The sequence below is a fragment of the Takifugu rubripes genome, chromosome 13, assembly GCF_901000725.2.
Source record: "Takifugu rubripes chromosome 13, fTakRub1.2, whole genome shotgun sequence".
Lineage (NCBI taxonomy): Eukaryota > Metazoa > Chordata > Actinopteri > Tetraodontiformes > Tetraodontidae > Takifugu > Takifugu rubripes.
In genome coordinates this window covers 14,308,727-14,326,360 of record NC_042297.1, presented here as the reverse complement: position 1 = coordinate 14,326,360, position 17,634 = coordinate 14,308,727, and the positions used below count along the sequence as shown (strand labels likewise).

The 17,634-nt window shown below is 43.6% G+C and overlaps 1 long non-coding RNA gene across 1 annotated transcript in view; it reads right to left on the bottom strand.

Moving 5' to 3' along the window:
* The window catches only part of LOC105417269 (uncharacterized), a 50,298-nt gene that overhangs the window by 747 nt on the left and 31,917 nt on the right, over positions 1 to 17,634 (bottom strand). Inside the window, exon 4 of the long non-coding RNA XR_003890421.1 lies at positions 453 to 522. This is a non-coding gene — a long non-coding RNA (uncharacterized lncRNA). The remainder of the gene's footprint in view (positions 1 to 452; positions 523 to 17,634) is intronic.

Below are 17,634 nucleotides of genomic sequence, written 5' to 3'. Positions count from 1 at the left end.
GCCTTCAGAACTTTAAAGCAACTTCTTGTCATTAGAATTTCAAAGCAATTGCCATTTAAACATACTATCAGAGTACGCAAAAAAAATGGAACTACCAAACATTCCCCCAACCTTGAAAATGGACCTAAACTCAGCCTGTCATCACATAGGTACTGTTTAAAGAGTGTATGTGTAAACCTTAAAGCACGGCTGTAAATCCGAGCAACAGTTAGAAAAGAGGAACAACGTCTATAGGAGTGGAAACAGTAAATCTAGGATCACATCAGTGTTTTGGTAGCAGAAACATCCAGTGCAGGTGCTAAAATATCAGTAAACCTTCAATCCAGTAGATCTCTGAGCAGCAGCACCAACAGAGAAAACAGGAAACAGGAGCAGAAGACATCACGTTACAAAAATGTCTAAAGTCAACCAGGATTAGAGGCTTTTAAATCAGCCTGGATGTTCTGACTCACCTCATTCTGGTTAGTGTGTCATTGTTCTGTGGCTGACACGTCTCACCGGGGACGCGTCTGGATTCCACGTCTGCTTAAAGAGGAAAACAGCACTTGTGCTTAGAACAGGTCCCTGGAGTGATCAGTTCCAGCATGCTCAGTTGTCCAAAAACATGTTAGTGTTTGTTATTATTAGCAAGTTACTCAAGTCACTGACTCAGAACGGTTAAAAAGGCACCTGCTAAAATTCTGACACTTTTGGAAATTTTCAGTCCCATTTTAGTCATTCACCTCACAGACAATAAAAGTGAAAATGCTTTTCAACCAATACAACAGGACCAGATGAACAGTTAGGAAATGATCCTATGAGAGGTGTCAAGTGAAGTGTGACGGAGTGACGAGATCCAAACTAAAGAGGTGAGAGAACGACAGAGACGGTTGTGAGTTACTAGTGTTAATTCCAGACACGATGGTTTGTGGTTTCAGGCCTGGTGACAGGGGTAATGGTGAGAGATCACGCGCACACACACACAGACACACACGCACACACCCTTGAATCACAGAAACATTTCACACCCTCCCACACACACCTCAGGACAAAAAGACTTTGGAAGGCTTTGTGCTTGGGTGAAATTTCAGTAAGAGGATTTGGAGATAAAATCAGTGTCGTCAGGCCGACGACCAGCAAGATGATTAAACGTCCGACTGGTCGTCCCGTAGAGACGGGGCATCACTTGCATTCTGTGTGAGAGCAGTTTTCTGACTCTTGACTCGCGGTGCCATGAAGCTTTGTTTCCCTCCCATCTCTCTCGCCCACATGCCTCCTACTCTCCTTTTCTGCAGGTGGTGAGTGCCTTCATTTGCACGTTTGTGGGGGTGCTGGCTGTGATGCTGTGATTTCTGACTGTACGTGAGAGCGAGATGAGAGATGCAATATGGAAGGTTTACCTGCCGCGTGGCTCCGTCGACTGTGGGCACCAGTTTCTACGCATGTGTACATGAGATGATCAAAGTCAACTTCACGGACTAAGTGATTGTTACAATCATCGCTGTCTCTAGGTGCTTCACAGAAGCTATGGTGGAGGTGGAGGGGGGAGAGTTGTAGAACTGGAAGAGAAGAACCTCTTCAATGGATAATAATGCAGTGAAGTCAGACATCTTATGTCACTGCCTTCATAAAACCCTCTTTGGTCTTCTTTGTCTCTTGCATCTCCTCCAGTAGGTGATAAAAGAACAGAAAAAAAACAAGATTGTCCCCTCCCGTGTGTCGCCGGATAACAAAGTGTTTGCAGAGCAATGGAAGATTAAAGGGAGCTTGTGTGGAGGCAGAGAGTGCTGCTTCTTCACCCAACAGAGGTCATTTAGGTCTCTTTGATAGCAGTGAGCCCGGGCCCCCATTCTCTGACCTGTCCTCAAGATGAGAAGCTTTCATCAGCCTCAGCTGGACACAAGAGCCCACTCATGAGCAGGGGCTCAAATTAGACAAGAGCCTGGAGTGTGTCTGAGCTTCCAAACTGGGGCTGTGTAATTCACTACTTTTACTGGTGATGTGAAACCTTTCTTCTGCCTTTGATCGCAAAAAAATGACAGAAACAATACTGAATCGGCTCATTCAGGAGCTGAGGCCCAGGTTACACAACGCATGTTGAAAAACACTGTTGGAACAAAACTGAAACTGACGAGTTGCTGGGAGCCAGCGATGCAATCAGAAGCTGCTCTGCTACATCAAAGGAACATCAAGGTGGAGGAGGATCAATGCACAACTTGGATGATTCACGCTACATAACTGTGTAACTACTGGCCTCAGCCAGTTCTGCAGTGCTACAAACACACGCGACCTGCAGGACAAAAACCCAAAATCATAAACAAAACCGTTTTTATGTGATGAAGCATTTAAGGGAACTGAAACCTCTCTCGCCGTGGAGGTGAATGTGAGGGTTAATGAGCTCAGCAAAGCAAATAATTGCTACAAATAAATAATTAGTACAGTGAAATCGCTTAATTAAATTGTGAAGGAGCGCTAATTGAACATGATTACAGTCCGCCTTCATTCCTTCTCCATCAGCTGGAGCTGAAGTAAAGGATGTCCTCAGAGATAATTAAGTACGCAGAGCAAAAGAGCCACTTCAGAGGGAGATTGTTCAGTTCAGTAACGAATGGAACAGAAAAAGTCTTTTCTTCTGCAAGCGCGCAAAATTAAAATTTCTATTACAGCTTCAAAAGATGAAAACGAAGTCTTAATGTTGCCATTGTGTTGTTTAAAAGCAGTAACTCCTCAACTACAAACTGCTCTTTTTTAGTTCTTTTAACGATTCACCACTTTGAGCATCTCTTATAGCGTCCTGTTTTATACAGATTCATTTGAATGAGATGCTACTTTAGATTGAAAGCGACTGTTGATCTTGAAAGAGGAAGTGAAGGTTAGAAAGGGTCATTGTAGAAAGAGGCATAAATGAATGGAAGCCAGGAGGCTGACGGAGGAGGAAAGGGGCTTTGTGCTTTATGAAGGGGCCATTTGTTAGGGCGGATCACCGCGGTTAACGGGCCAAAGGAGTTGCCAAGTTAATGTGACAGGCAAATGAGAGCCAGCCGCTTCCTGCCATTTCTGAGGGCCTCATGCAAAGTGAGGAGAAAAGAGTGTTAGGTGTAGCACTCAGGGGAAAGGACGGAGGCGCCACCATCAGACATTCAAAGCTGTATTCAAAGCCTTAAAATACTCAACTATTTAGGCTAATCCAACAATCTGTCTAGATCTTCACCTCGAAGATGTCCAACTTTGGGAAAGCGGATGACGAATGTAAAAACATTGTTTATCCCCACAATGTGATTACCTCAGGCGTTCTTGGATTTACTAGTGTTTACTGGCGTTAGCATTAGCAAACACTGGTGTTAGTGTTACCTGCTTCTTACAGCGATACAGATGATAAAAGTGTTTGAATGAAGATGACGTCTTAACACAATCTCACCTTGTACAAGATGTTGTTAATGCTAATTCTTCATCAGGCTCAGACTTTGAGGTATTCATTTAGCATTAGTTTGGAAATCCCCCCGGATTGAAGGGTGCATTGAAGCATAGAAAAACACATGTAAGCCTCCAGACATGACATGACAGGTGGGACATGCCCTGAATACCTCCACTGAGTCAACCACTAGGCTTCCTGATCAGATGCCAGAGAGACTCGGGTGTCTGAGGGGAAGCCCAGAGAAGACCTTAGCCTCCAGAGCTGTTATCCATCTCCAGCATCAATGGTTGTGAACACGTTGCTACTGTAGAAAATGCTACAGCTGCCTACTAAGCAGAGCAAAGACACAACACTAAACACACCTTTGCTACTGCTTTTCATATTCCTGCAGCTGCAGGCCTCTTTGAACATCCCTTCTGTTGCCTTGCTCACACAGACCCAGCAGCAGCTTCCCTCCCTCTCTTGACCTGCCTCACACACCATTACCCCTGTGAGGCGAGGAGACAACCCGGGCCCAGCCAGAGGTGGAGGGGGGCTGGCATCATGGGTAATGTCAGTAGACACATGTCAAAAGTACAGCCCGTGTCCTGAAAAAGCTGTGTGTGGTGTGACAGCGGCCTGCCTGCCTTGAACGCTCCCTCCTCCCACCCCCCCCCGCGCCAACTCCACAACTCCATCCAGCCGAGAAAAAGCTTCCTGCTGCAGCAAGGCGGAGGCAGAAGGAAGGGTCATCAGCAGTGCTCTGCTGGGATAAATGCTTTTCCTCCTGCAGTCGCACCTCAGTGCACAGCTATTGTCCCCACAATGAGAGCAGGCAGCGTCGGAGTGTGTCAGAGGACAGCGATGGAGGACGGCGATTATGGATCTACACACAAACACCAGCTGGAAAACCCGTCAGCCGTGCACCATTTCTCAATCAACCCCACAAACATGCATAAAACATTTCAACTCTTTGTGAAGATGCGGCCATTTCATCGAATTGATTAATCTGATGCGCGTGCACACACACACACACACACACACACTGCGCTCTGAATGGATCACAAATTAGAGAAGACGCCAATAAATCAACATCGTTAAACCCCCGCCGAAAGACTTGAAGAATCTTGTTTTCTTTTATGTGCGGTCGATACGTGTCAACGGCTTTAACGGAGCATCTGCTCACTTCTGTGTCAGTAACAGGGTTTCAGCCACACCAGAGGTAAAACGTCCAGCGAGGGGGGGTGGACTGGCAGCACGTCTCCATTAGAGGCGGTAAACCAACAAACCAACCTGCACTGTCCCTCCTCCTGTGAGCTTAAACTGATTTAAACCAACACCGAATTACAGCCCTAAACATACCCCAGTTAAATTTGGCCCAAACGCTTTAAGCCCCTGTTTGAAATGGGCAGATCATTTTGTGTCCAAGCTCTATTTTAGGAAAGCCTTGACCTCTGACCTCAGTAGCAAAACACTAATCCTTCTATGAAACTCTCTCCTTAACATAACTGCTGGTAAAACATCCATGTTCTCCACAATATTCACACCATAAAACACGTAATGTTGTATAAAAAAGAGGAAAAACTGAAAGAGCTCAGGCTTAATTCACCCTAATGTCCATTCTAAAGAAAGCCAACGCTGCCCGAGTGTAGATGTGCGTCAATAACAGCTTTTCTTCTTTTCAGTCAACATTGTAAGAGGCATCAGTAATTGCCCTCATTCCTGCCAGGAAAGCCAATGTTCAGGCTGCTCTTAAGTAAACTCTTGAGTGTCAGTCAGAGATTGTTCAAGGTTGCAGAAAATTGCACTAAACAGCCCCCGTTAGAGGACAGGAAGGGACGCGAGTCTTCATCTGTAAAAAGCTTGTAGTGACAGACTGCTGCTTTCCCAATATAAGAGAAGCTTTACTTCTGCTTCTCTCAATTATTTTGTTTTCCTGGTGTTCAAATATTTAACTCCACAAGTGTGGAGTGTATTAAATATGGAGTTAACCCACAACCTGCATATAACAGATTTCAGCCACAGAATATGAAGATCCGTTGTCTGATTTTGAGGATATTTTAAAAAGACAGGCATTCAGACCAGTGAGGTGGGAGCCGTTGCTCGCTGAGCCGTCACAGAGCTCATTTGTCCTGTTTAGTTTATGCACCCCCCCTTTTTTCCTCCCTCCAGAGGGTTCAAGCATGGACGGGTGGGTGATCGGGAATCCTCCATCTCTCCATCCCAGTGGGAGACATAAAAAGCCCTTTAAATGACAGGCTGAATTAGCTTCTGATTTGCATGTGCTTAGCAATCCATCAGCACTACCAACAACCACCCCCAGGACTGGTGAACTGGTGAACCGGAGTCTCCGTCTCACACACAAACACACAAGTGGAGAGATAAGTGTAACTAAAGGTGGATTAGAGGGTAGATGGACTAGTACTGTTGAGTGGCGGGTGGTGTAGTTAACAAGGTGCTGGTAAAAGGGAGGACTGAAGACAATAAACCTGTAACATGTTACCGGCGTGACTGAGATAAACCATCTACCAGGTTAAGTATGAACGCCAGAGGCACAAAGGAAGAAGGAATGTTTGGACAAAGGCTTTTATTTGAATGTGTGGCTATGGAGCAGGAACAAGCAGAAGCTTATTGAGCTCCTTCTTCTCCAGAACTCAACCAGTCCTCAGACTTCCTTTATGACCTTTATCACCAACCAAATAAATCACCTAATCAGCCTCAGAGAAAATATAACCTATGAGTCCCAATGTCAACGAAAAGCCTCTATTGTTGTGCGAGAACATAAATATTTGAAGTATATTCTTCCCTCTCAGATGAGAAGCCCCTTCTCTTTGTTGGAAAACTTTCAGAATAGTTCCTGGAGTATCTTATTTGCTGATTTACACATCATTTATTCATTTATTTAAGTGATTGTTGAAGTATAAAGCCTGTGAATTTAGGAATAAGACATTTGTGTGAGCTTTGTGAATGATCCTGCTCTTTTTTGCAGAATGGTTTATGGTACATTTATATGTGGTGCAACTCCAATAACGTCCACAGCATCTGCCTGTACCTGTGCTTGCATATTAATCTCCTCAGTTTGCAAAATCTTCAAAATAACTTGCTGGACTTCAGATATTTTCATCCATTTGAGTGAATTCTTCAGATCCAAGTGGAAACCTCAACTCTGCTGTGGTCACAGGACACTGTCCAAGGTCCTGAATGACTTCTGCAAGATGAATCAATGGTTTGAATCTGCAGGTTTTACGTTATTTTAACTGACTGTATATCACAAACCTGCCTCTGAGTCCTCAGACAGGATGATGTCATAGAGGTCTATATCATGTGATCAGTGACATCACTAACAATCCTCAGATTTCTGCAGTCTAAAGGTGCAAAATTAAGGCAAAGGAAAGCTGAGTTACAGTCAAGCCTCTTGTCTGTGGGCTCCAATCTCTTTATCCCTGGAATGATCTGGCTCTGGCTCAGGCCTGTTCCCATGCCGAGTGTGTGTGTGTCTTTATCCTCCCTGCGGGGAGTTATGTGGGGGTAAAGGCTCACCACTGTTTTTACATAAACAAAGACTTTGGGATGAAACGGAGAAAGACTGTCATGGCCAAATCCCCGTGCCTGGCTACTGGCCACTGCTCTGTGCCATTTTCACCTCAGGCACCTTGTGGACGCCACGCTGGTCCTGGTAATTAAGCAGCACGGACAAGAGCCACAATTAAACTGCCTGATATCAGAGAGCAGTTCAAAACCGCCTCAAAGCCAGTACTCTCATATAATGGCGGACTACATTACCCAGGATGCACTGCTGCTTCACACTAACTCAGTCATGTTGGTTAAATGGGAAAAAGCAGATAAATATTTTGAGGCTAATGGAGGAAACAATAACAAACAATAATAAATATCAGAGCAGAAAATCCAAAGAGGCTATTTGCAGTCAGGCAGCCGCCCTGTTATCTTATAAGGAGACGATTATCAGGCCGACCACAGTAATGTCATGATTAAAATGCCATTAACCACGTCTAAGCTCTCTTTTTTTTTAAATTTGCGGTCGCAGATTAACTCTTAAGAAAATAAAAAGAAGAAATTTGCCACTTAGAAGATTTTTTAAACGTGGTAATAAAGTAAAAGCATAAAAACTGTGATGGAAAAAAATACACGATTGTGAAATAAAAACAACTACTGGTATTTGAAAATTATGTCGACCCAATTGTCAAAATTGATATTGTTGCAGCACAACATTTATTTGATATTATCTAGAATAATCTGGAGACAAAAACAGACATACCTTAACATGCAGTGTTTGTAATAAACACACACTTTAATCTAACAGTTGCGCCTCCAGGCTCCCACTGGCAAGCTCATCTTTGAATGACAGGCTTTTAATACAAAACATAAAAAACTATTTAAAGAAATAGACTTAGAAACAACTGAGATGACTGTTAGAGTGGTATTGTGTAATTTTGTGTGAACAGTGAGACTGACTCCAGTCCTCAGTTCCAGACGTTATTGTTTTACTCTGTGTGTTTATTTCCAGCGCAGCAGCTCTGTTCCTCTAACACTGTGTCACACAGCTCTCCGTCACCTGACATCTACTGTATGGAGACAGAAGGTCGGCAGGTTCATCCTTTATCAAAAGCACCTGCTTCATATTTTCCTAACAATTCCTCGACTGGACTTCTTCCTGCAGGGATTTGGCAAAAGTGCCCGAATTATGCTCCTCTCCCCGTCTCCAGCTTTCTTTCTATCCCCCAGAAGATGAAGGGATGATGATTTTTACCGTATGTGGGCCTGTGCCACATACGGTAAAAATGTTTTGAGTTTTGATGCTTTTAATAAAACATCTACAAATAAGACCATTGAAATCCCCTTCTGAGCCAGTCAGAGAAACCTTCACTGGTGCGGCGCATCTAACTGTAAACGTGCACTAGCTGTGACAGGTCATGAAAGCACAAGCATAAATTTAGCTATGATATAATCTGTCGTTAAATATTGTATCAGACTCAATTATCAAGCTGCTATCTTCATGTGTTTTGGTTTTGACACTCGTCTGATCTCGTTAGCTGACTGTTAGCAACAGCTAACAGTAACAATAGTAACAGCAGCACTCAGCATCAGCAGAAGTGTTTTATTCTGTACAGTTACTGTGTCACATATTCACACGTGATGGTCTTTTCCTCACTCAAATTAATCCGATCTTTTGGGTTACTTTCAGCAAGTGAATGTCTCTTGTTGGAGAAGCAACCTGGTGCAAAGCTGAAATCTTCCACATCCTCACAGCCAACCTGAATTTCCTTTAAATACTCCGGTATCATCACAGGTCTTAGGTCACAAATACCACTTCTTTTTCCCCTAAGAGACTATTCTGACATGCAAAAGTCTTTTGCGCGCTGATCTTGTAAAATGAAGTCTGATGGCTCAGTGTGAGTGTGGAGTTTTTTCAAAGAGGACAAGAATTCAACTGTCAGTCAATTTCCATCTCTTTGGAGCAAAAGCCTTTGTGAGAAAGTAAGTGAGAACGAAAGAGAGAGATCAATGTTCAAATGTGTTTTTAGGCGCATTTATCTACATTTAAGGGCACCTTTGTCAACAGCGAACAAAGAAAATGTGAAGATGTTGGGTAACATTTCTTTTAAATAAGAAATAGACCATCTATTTTATAAAAGCATTCTTTGTCTGCATCTTTTTTCCCTACTGTCACTTATTTTTCCCTAATCACCCACTGAATTCTTTCTACAAATAAAAAAGAAAGAAACCAGTCACATCAAAGCATTCTTTCTCACAGTCTAAACAAGAAACCTACATGTCTCTATGTGAACTCTGGAGTTCGGCATCATTTATGTTGGTATATAACTACGATTTCAAAGCTTTCCAAAGGCAGAAACGCAGCATGAGGTCCATTAGGATGGCAGATGTGCTGTCTGGAGTCAGCGTATTGACCTAACAGACTGGGCTGATCAATATAAAGGATAAATTAGCTGGTATGGAAACATGAGGATGGTTTTCTGTTCTTGTGTCCTTTAACTTTTGATCTTGATCTGATTCTGTCCTTACTTCAGATGTGGCCGACTGCCGTGGTTGTAAAGCAGAGGGGAGAAACGCCGTCTAAAAGTCCCCGTTTCCACCGAGGGAGACGTTCTGCTGCGCAGCTCAAACACTAAATGTAACCAGCCCCCACCCTTCTTAGGAATTTGGTTTTACCAAATGTGCATATTCCACTCTTCGTCAGGACATGAGAAGATTTAGCTGGCATTAATCCTTAATCTGAGGGTAAAATAATCTGTCTCAGAATGTAATAATTCACATGGTATGTCTTTTGATTTGGATTAGTGGCCCCCAATCCTCTTAGCCCAACAGCTGAGTCGAACTTCTCACTGACAAGTTCACAAGTCCACATCGCCTGTGCAGACGCTCACTCTTGGCCATTAACTCACAGCGCTTATACTGCAGGAAATCTGCTTATATCCGGCTCTGACATGCGTCCGGGTGTTATTGTAAACAAAGATGTGCCATGAGTCCAACCTGCCTGTTTTTCCGATGTACATTTACGCTCTGCTGACCGCAGCCTAAATGACAGTAAAGATGTGGAATCATGTTCACCCTTTAAACGTTGCTGTAGAGCTCAGTGACACTCAGGATTACCGGATAGAGGAGCCACTTTACACTTGAATACCCGTGAAACAGACCCCATCCAGGGCTGAATCCATACTCGCTGCTGGAGAATGAGCCAAAACAGTCCTTGCTAGCTCCTGTCTTTAAACATGATCCAGTGCTATCGTAGAACTCTCAATAAGACAGGACGGGGGGAAAAAAATAACCCTGAATCATTTAAATCCTCTCCTCAATATTCTTTATCTCTATCCTTTAAGGTTCTTTATAATTTAATAAACAGGATTAAAGTCATTGGGTAGAACAGGGCTAAGCAAAGCTCATTCCACATTTCTGTTTTAGCCTGCACTTTGCATACTGAGTCTTATTAAGCCCTTGCAAGATTACAGGGTCTTAATCTCTGGGAACACATGTTGTGAAGAATAAAAGCAATTTTATTTGGGAAACCAGAGTCCAAGTTTAGCAGGAAATGAGCTTTCTCCATAATCTCATCTCTCCCCCCCCCCCCCACCGGAGTAAATGAAAGGCCCCCGTTACAGAACTGCACACTCACTCTCCATGAATGTGTGTTAAGGAATTAACCGTGTTTTGTGATCGGTATGAATATGGAGCCACTGCCTGGCTCTCTTCGGCACACACATGCACACACACACACACACACACAATGTGCTCACTAATTCATAACACTGAGGCAGTGGGCCAGGTTTTACCCACTGAGCTGGGCTTTGAATTCTTAGGAATTTAAATTCACCTGTTTCTGAACAGACGGGTTTCCAGACAAGCATTTACTGCCGCTGGTCGCCTCAGTCACCTCCCTTCTTCTCCCTCTCCCCCTTCCCTCCCTGGAAATTCTATGCAGATTGTGGGTCCATGCTTATTGCACATTTTAGAGAAAGCTTGGTAAAGATGACGATAAGCTAAAGCTCTAAATCCCAGACTTAGCTTTCTTATCAAAAGCTGCAGGAGTGAATGGAGCGCTTTAATAGAAGATGTGCGCTTTCCAGCGTGTGTGAGAAAGGGAGGAAGAGGGGAGAGGAAGAGGGGAGAGAGAGAGAGAGGCAGTTGTACATGCAAATGATTATTGCTCCTTTTACACCCGACACAGGAAGAATTTTGTCAGAATTATTAGGCCAAATTCATTTAGGAAGGAATGGTGATACTCCGCTGTAATGAACTTGACAATGCAACGACATGTTCTTTCTGAAATGGAAAGATTTCCCCTGTTCACTGTTGCCTCTATGGGCCATGTGATTATGAGCCTGAACATGAACATACTGTACAATCAAAGGCCCCTAATGTTGACCTTTTCTTTTTGCCTATTTTCCCAGAACATTCATCCAGCATTCTAAATATCTTCACCATCTTAAAGGTCTGAATTCCTTCCAAACACACAACACACGGCCTGACGCCACCCCAGGTACCACCAGCTCAGTTGACCACCTTCCTGCCGAAACACACACTCGCCCGGCTCGCCCACGCCTGTCCCATGCACTCAGGTGCACAGCCATCAGCGTAATGAACTCCAAGGTAGACTTTACCACTTCACTGGCTCCTCACTAGACAAAATGCCAAAACAAATCTTGTCATAATTAGGCATAATCCAGCTCATTACCATCTGCTTAATTATCCTATTAATAACACTTCCTAGGAGAGCTTGTTTGCAGCGGCAGCGGCAGCGGCAGCGGCGGCAGCAGCAGTGTGTTCGGGCAAATGTTTGTTCCTAAATGAGCAAACAAGGAGAAGAACAACAGCACTGTTCAAACATGGGAGCTCTAACAACAGGGAACAACACAGCCTTGATTAATACCGAAGCGTGGGGCTCATCCTGCCTCTGAGGGACGTCTTTACCACCTATAGGCCTTTATAGGAACATAAGATCTGATTAAAGAGGGTAACAACAACCTACAGCGCTTTCATATACGATCACAAAAGACCACCGAGCCCACAAAAACATGTATGGGAAGCATTTTCAGACGGTCGGATGTATCCAGGTCACTGACTTGACATGTTTTTTTGATGAATTCAAGCTTAAACCAGTCAATGTTTCAGCTCTGATGGATTAATGTTTTTTATTCAATTATTTCTTTTCAGCTCAGATAAACAAATGCTCGTGAACACAGAGAAAAACATAATTAAATCATTATGCTTGGCTCGCTCGCTGCACCGCGGTTCCAAGTCCTTATTTTTACTACACTGTTATGACTCCCCAAACATCCCCCCTGATTGTTTTTATTAAAAGTGCTCCCATCAGAAAGCAGAGCAATCAGTGGATATACTAACTGTAAGACCTCATACGGTGTTGAACGCTAAAGCCAGAAGATCTCTTTGCAGGAGGTTGCAGGAGATCATCTGTAGAGCAACGCAGCTGACTTTTCTGATTCAAACTGAATGGGAAAGCGTGTCAGGGCAGCTGTGACGCGGATACTTGTTTTAACTTTGTCCTCTGATGTCCGGAAAAAGAGAAGACGAGCGAGAAAACAGAGGAGAAGAGACAGACTGAGTGAACAGAGTTCCGCATCAAAAGAAGAAACAGAATCGGTTATCAAGGAAAAACGGATCAATGAATTCACTTCATGCAAAAAACAACAAACTGCACATGTATTGAAATCCTGTTCAGGGAGGGAGGAAGTGAATGATTGATGCTTTCTTTCTCACACCAGTCAGATTATTCTGTCAATGTGTCAGGTTCATTTATAGTGTGGTGATCTTGAAAGTGATTTACTAACAAAAACTAGAACTAATCAGTTGATGAGAGGGTGGATGGATGGATGGATGGATGGATGGATGGATGGATGGAAGGATGGGTGCATGGATGGGTGGGTGGATGGATGGATGGATGGATGGATGGATGGGTGGATGGATGGATGGATGGATGGATGGGCGAATGGATGGATGGATGGGCGGATGGATGGGTGGATGGGTGGATGGATGGATGGATGGATGGGTGGGTGGGTGGGTGGATGGGTGGGTGGATAGGTGGATGGATGGATGGATGGATGGGTGGATGGGTGGATAGGATGGATGGATGGATGGATGGATGGATGGGTGGGTGGGTGGATAGGTGGATGGATGGATGGATGGGTGGATGGGTGGATAGGTGGGTGGATGGATGGATGGATGGATGGATGGATGGATGGATGGGTGGATAGGTGGATGGATGGATGGATGGGTGGATAGGTGGATGGATGGATGGATGGATGGATGGATGGATGGGTGGATAGGTGGATGGATGGATGGATGGGTGGATGGGTGGATAGGTGGATGGATGGATGGATGGGTGGATAGGTGGGTGGATGGATGGATGGATGGGTGGATAGGTGGATGGATGGATGGATGGGTGGATGTCAACAAAGACACAGATGATAGCAGCAGCATCCTTCCACTATAATCTACATTCTCTTCAGGAAGTTCAAGCCAATCAAATAATTCAGAAATAATAATTAGACCTAAAATGACACATTATAATACAGCGAATCACTGGGCGACCTTCAGAAACGTGGACATTACGGCTCACTCTCGTACAGGCTCGGCCCACCAAATGCTAACGATGAAAAACTACCATGCAACAAATTATTCTCTGGCTTTATATTCACAAACAAAACTAATTGAAAAAGTAAAAAAAAAAAAAAAAGTGTTTTTACTGAGGAATAGCAGATTATTGCAAGCACGAGTTTATTTCCCATTGGCAGTCAGGTAAAATGAGCTCTGACTGCAACAGTTATTGGAAGACATTAGTCTGATTTATGCACTCTTCTGTGCAACATCATCTTTTGTTGCCAGTAAAGTCGTGGAGAGTTTTTAAAGTCTCCAACAGCCTACAGCAGGAAAAAAGTCTCTCTGCCGCATTTTATACTTGCTTAGACATGTGAAGGTCAAACTCCCACATATGGATCAGCTGCTAAATGTGCTGTTAGTTTGCATTCTAAAGTTAGAGTGCAGCAATACTGTAATAAAAATAATTGGAATAACAAGCTGCGACGCATGTATGGTACATTTCTACAATATTTATTGCTGATGCAGCTTCTGCGACACTTCCGCTCTCCTGCCAGATACAAATGAGCTGGAAAATGCAAAAACAGAAAAATAGCCAGTACCCAGAATGCACCAGCCTGGCAGGAAGGAAGCAGATGGGTTGTCTGGCCTTACTGGGTAGCGGGGCCCCAATAGTGACACTGGTTTTTGTTTTTGATGAGCTATGCACATAAGATACTACAACATCTGGTCCGACCATGTGGCGTCTCCACTTGTCCAAGCCCCTCGAAGCAGAAACACACACACACACACACACACACACACACCTTCTACCACCAACTGCACCAGGCAAATGTGGGCAAGATCCAATGAATGATGTATGTTATTTACCGTGGGGCTGTGAGGGGCTGTGTGAGATGGAGGAGGGGTAGAAACGTCCTCTCCAGCGACTTTGATTAAAAATCTTTCCCAAACAACTCATGAATATGCATCAGCAGGGTAATAAGGCCTGGCTCAAAGCAACTGATTTGTCAATTGTCTGCATTTTAGCAAGATTGAGTAACACCTCAAGGGTGTTATAATCAAAAGCTGTAAAAAGGAGAGGGAGGAAAGAGCCTGCTCACCATTAGATTGCTGCGTTATCTTAATCATTAGGCTCTTCGGGAGCGTAATTAACGACTTGACAAGAGCTGGGTAGAGAATTTGGCGCTGATTGGTTGTCGGAGGTGTGAGCGTGTATACAGAATACAAAATCAGGGGAAGGATGGAAGCAAGATAGACGAGAGCCGGAACAGTGATGAAAAACAGCTTGGCAGGAGCCAATAGATTGTTTAAATTAAGTGTAATTACAGATGCAATTACAATGATGGGTTTGATAAGGGGTATTAAACCATTCATCCATAAATGTTATGTTAAAATAGGGTAGAGAGAGAAGGCAGAGTGGAGACATGAATATCAATGTGGGGAAGAGCAGGAGACTAAGGACAAAAGAAAATAAGGAAGAGAAGGGGAGAAAATCAGGAAAATAAGGGTTAAAACGAGGGTGAAAGGTGAGGGGTGGTTGGCAGGATGCCATCAATTAGTTGGATGCGCTCGATTGCAAGAACTCTCTGGTGTCGTGACTCCTGTTGACAGATGTTCAGGATGAATTATTTCTACTGGGGAGATGGTGTGTTTACACAAAACCCTGGCACACATACACACGCACACACGTGCACGCCCACACACACAAAGCTCATAACCAAGCTGTGATATAAATCCGGTGTGTTTATTGCTCTGGTCTGCAGGAGAAAATGAGATTGGACGCTTTGCTCCTTCGCCTCCTCTGAACGCCTGACTGGGTCATTTTTAAATGCCTTGTAAATATGTCAGCCATATTAAGTGCCCATTAAAGGGCACCAAGCTGGATGAAGAAGCAAGAGAGAGACTTGGATGGCAGTCCCTGACTGGCACTGCACCCCAATCGATCCAGCTTAATGGTGCCCGTCTGCTGTGGGTGCTGTGATGGACGAGTGCGAGGCAGCAGACAGGGAGGTTACGACTTGAGATACCCGGGTCTAAAGTGTCTACTTGGTAGGTGAATTTGTGCACCAGTGAGGTAAATCTTACCCAACAACCTGGGCTATTATTGAATGCTACCTTGCTTAAACTGATTGTTTTGGGCTAGCAGCACATATCTGGGAGAGCAGCAGCCCTAAAGACAGGCTGAAACGATTTATAACATCCTGTGAACGCACACACTGGTCCATTCAATAACACCAGGCATGTGCCACTTATAGCAGTAATCACAGTGGTGACTCAAGATCTCAGAGAAACTCCGGGAATCAAATCTGATGTCAGGTTGGAGACACTTCCCAATCCGGAATCATAATCTGTAATAATTGGATGCCAAGCTTCAAATCCAGCCCCGCCCCAAAACAGGCTTCAGCATGTTGCCGGCCCAAGTCAGAGATATTCCATATGAGATATGAAATTCATGATTAAGTTGTTTAACACATGCAGAGACAGTCATCAGATCCGTTTTCTTCCCAACCTAATGAAGGGCTAATGTGGGTAATCAATAAAAGGCTGGAAGTCTCTTCCTTTATGGAGCACAGCTGATCTAATAAACAAGGCAACTGTGTCTGAATTCCTAAATTCTTCTCAAAATAAACAGATCTGCACTCTTCTTATACTGTCCATGTAAATTGAGTTGTATTTAGGTCCCAATGCTGAGTGTGGATGTGACAGACAGCTCTCTGTGTCATGGCAGCACAGGGCTCTCTCCCTCTCTCCCTTCCACTAATGAGCTAAGCTTTCAATGCACCCGCTAATTAGTTCATCTATAACTCTAAGCACTCAATTACTCTGCTGCAGCACCACCGCAGTGAGCCAAAAGAGGTGATAAGACTGAAAAATGCCTTGATACGTGCACAGGCAACAATTCTGAGCCAAAAGGCCAAGAAGAACTTTGTCTAAGCTTCCCACGCTCAAACACCATGTTCAGGCAAAACACATCAATATGTAGTTTCACCCGTTCTCAGTCTCCCACTCTCTGGCTTCCTACACGCAATAAAGGGCGAGTTTAGGCAGAGCTACACACCAACAAGCAACACAACAAATGTGTAACTTTGTGAAGAAAAATACTATGCCCTATTAAATGCCTTAATAAATGAAATGATGCAGATATTCTGTTGGGATACAAATCACCCGAGTATGCTTGTCACCGACCTGTTAAACATTTAAATAGTAACACTAGTGTTACATTACAAGCCAACTACAGGCGCTCTTCCAAACACCAAGCATTTAGAAAGGTGGTTTTTAAACTGTGGGGTGCCCACTGTTAGAATTGGGGGGGAAGGGTACTATGAACACTTTCCACTTTCAAGTTATGTCCAGCAGATTGTGCAAATTTTCCAACCAACCCCCTCAAAAATAAACACCAAGGAGGACCATTAAAAAATGTTAACAATTCACACACTTTTTCACAGCTAGCATGGGCATGTTTGTGACAGGACTACCAATTAAACCAAAAAAATCTGCAGCAGGAGGCAAGCCCGCACCAGCTACTGGAACGACTGCAGGAGTTCAACACTCGCTTTTAAATCCCAGCTGGAAAAAGTCCTGGTTTTGTTTGGACTTGGAGACTTTGCAAACTTGCCAGTTTTTGCACAGGTAACTTTGAGAAAATATGTTGAATGGCACAAATGTGGATACAGAGTAAAATTCTAAACAAGTTTCCCATTTTTTTAGTACTTCCCATATTTTACCATAGAAAATAAGATACTTGATACATTATATACAATATAATAATTCTAATAATATATATAATAATACTTACAATAACAACAAGCAGTGGTATTAGTAACACCCAGTATTGAGCTGTACGTACATAGTGGCGCACGAGTATTTCAAATGTAGTGAACCTTTCAGCACAAGTCCAGAAGTGCATTAATTTGAGAGATGTGCACAAATGCAAAAATACTATAATAAGTTGTATTACAAACAAGAAAAACTGTTTTGTCTTGATAGCCTGTTTTCTTTTTCAAACACAAATGTGAAACGATTGGACGTGTGTTAGGTTAAGATAAAGAAAGCTGAGGTGTTTAAGTTATAAACTGGCTGCAGAACAGTTAAATTCTGTACAGCACACAGACTTAAGAATGTTTCACCCAAGGCTACTTAGCACACATTCAAGTTCTTTCACTTTCCCA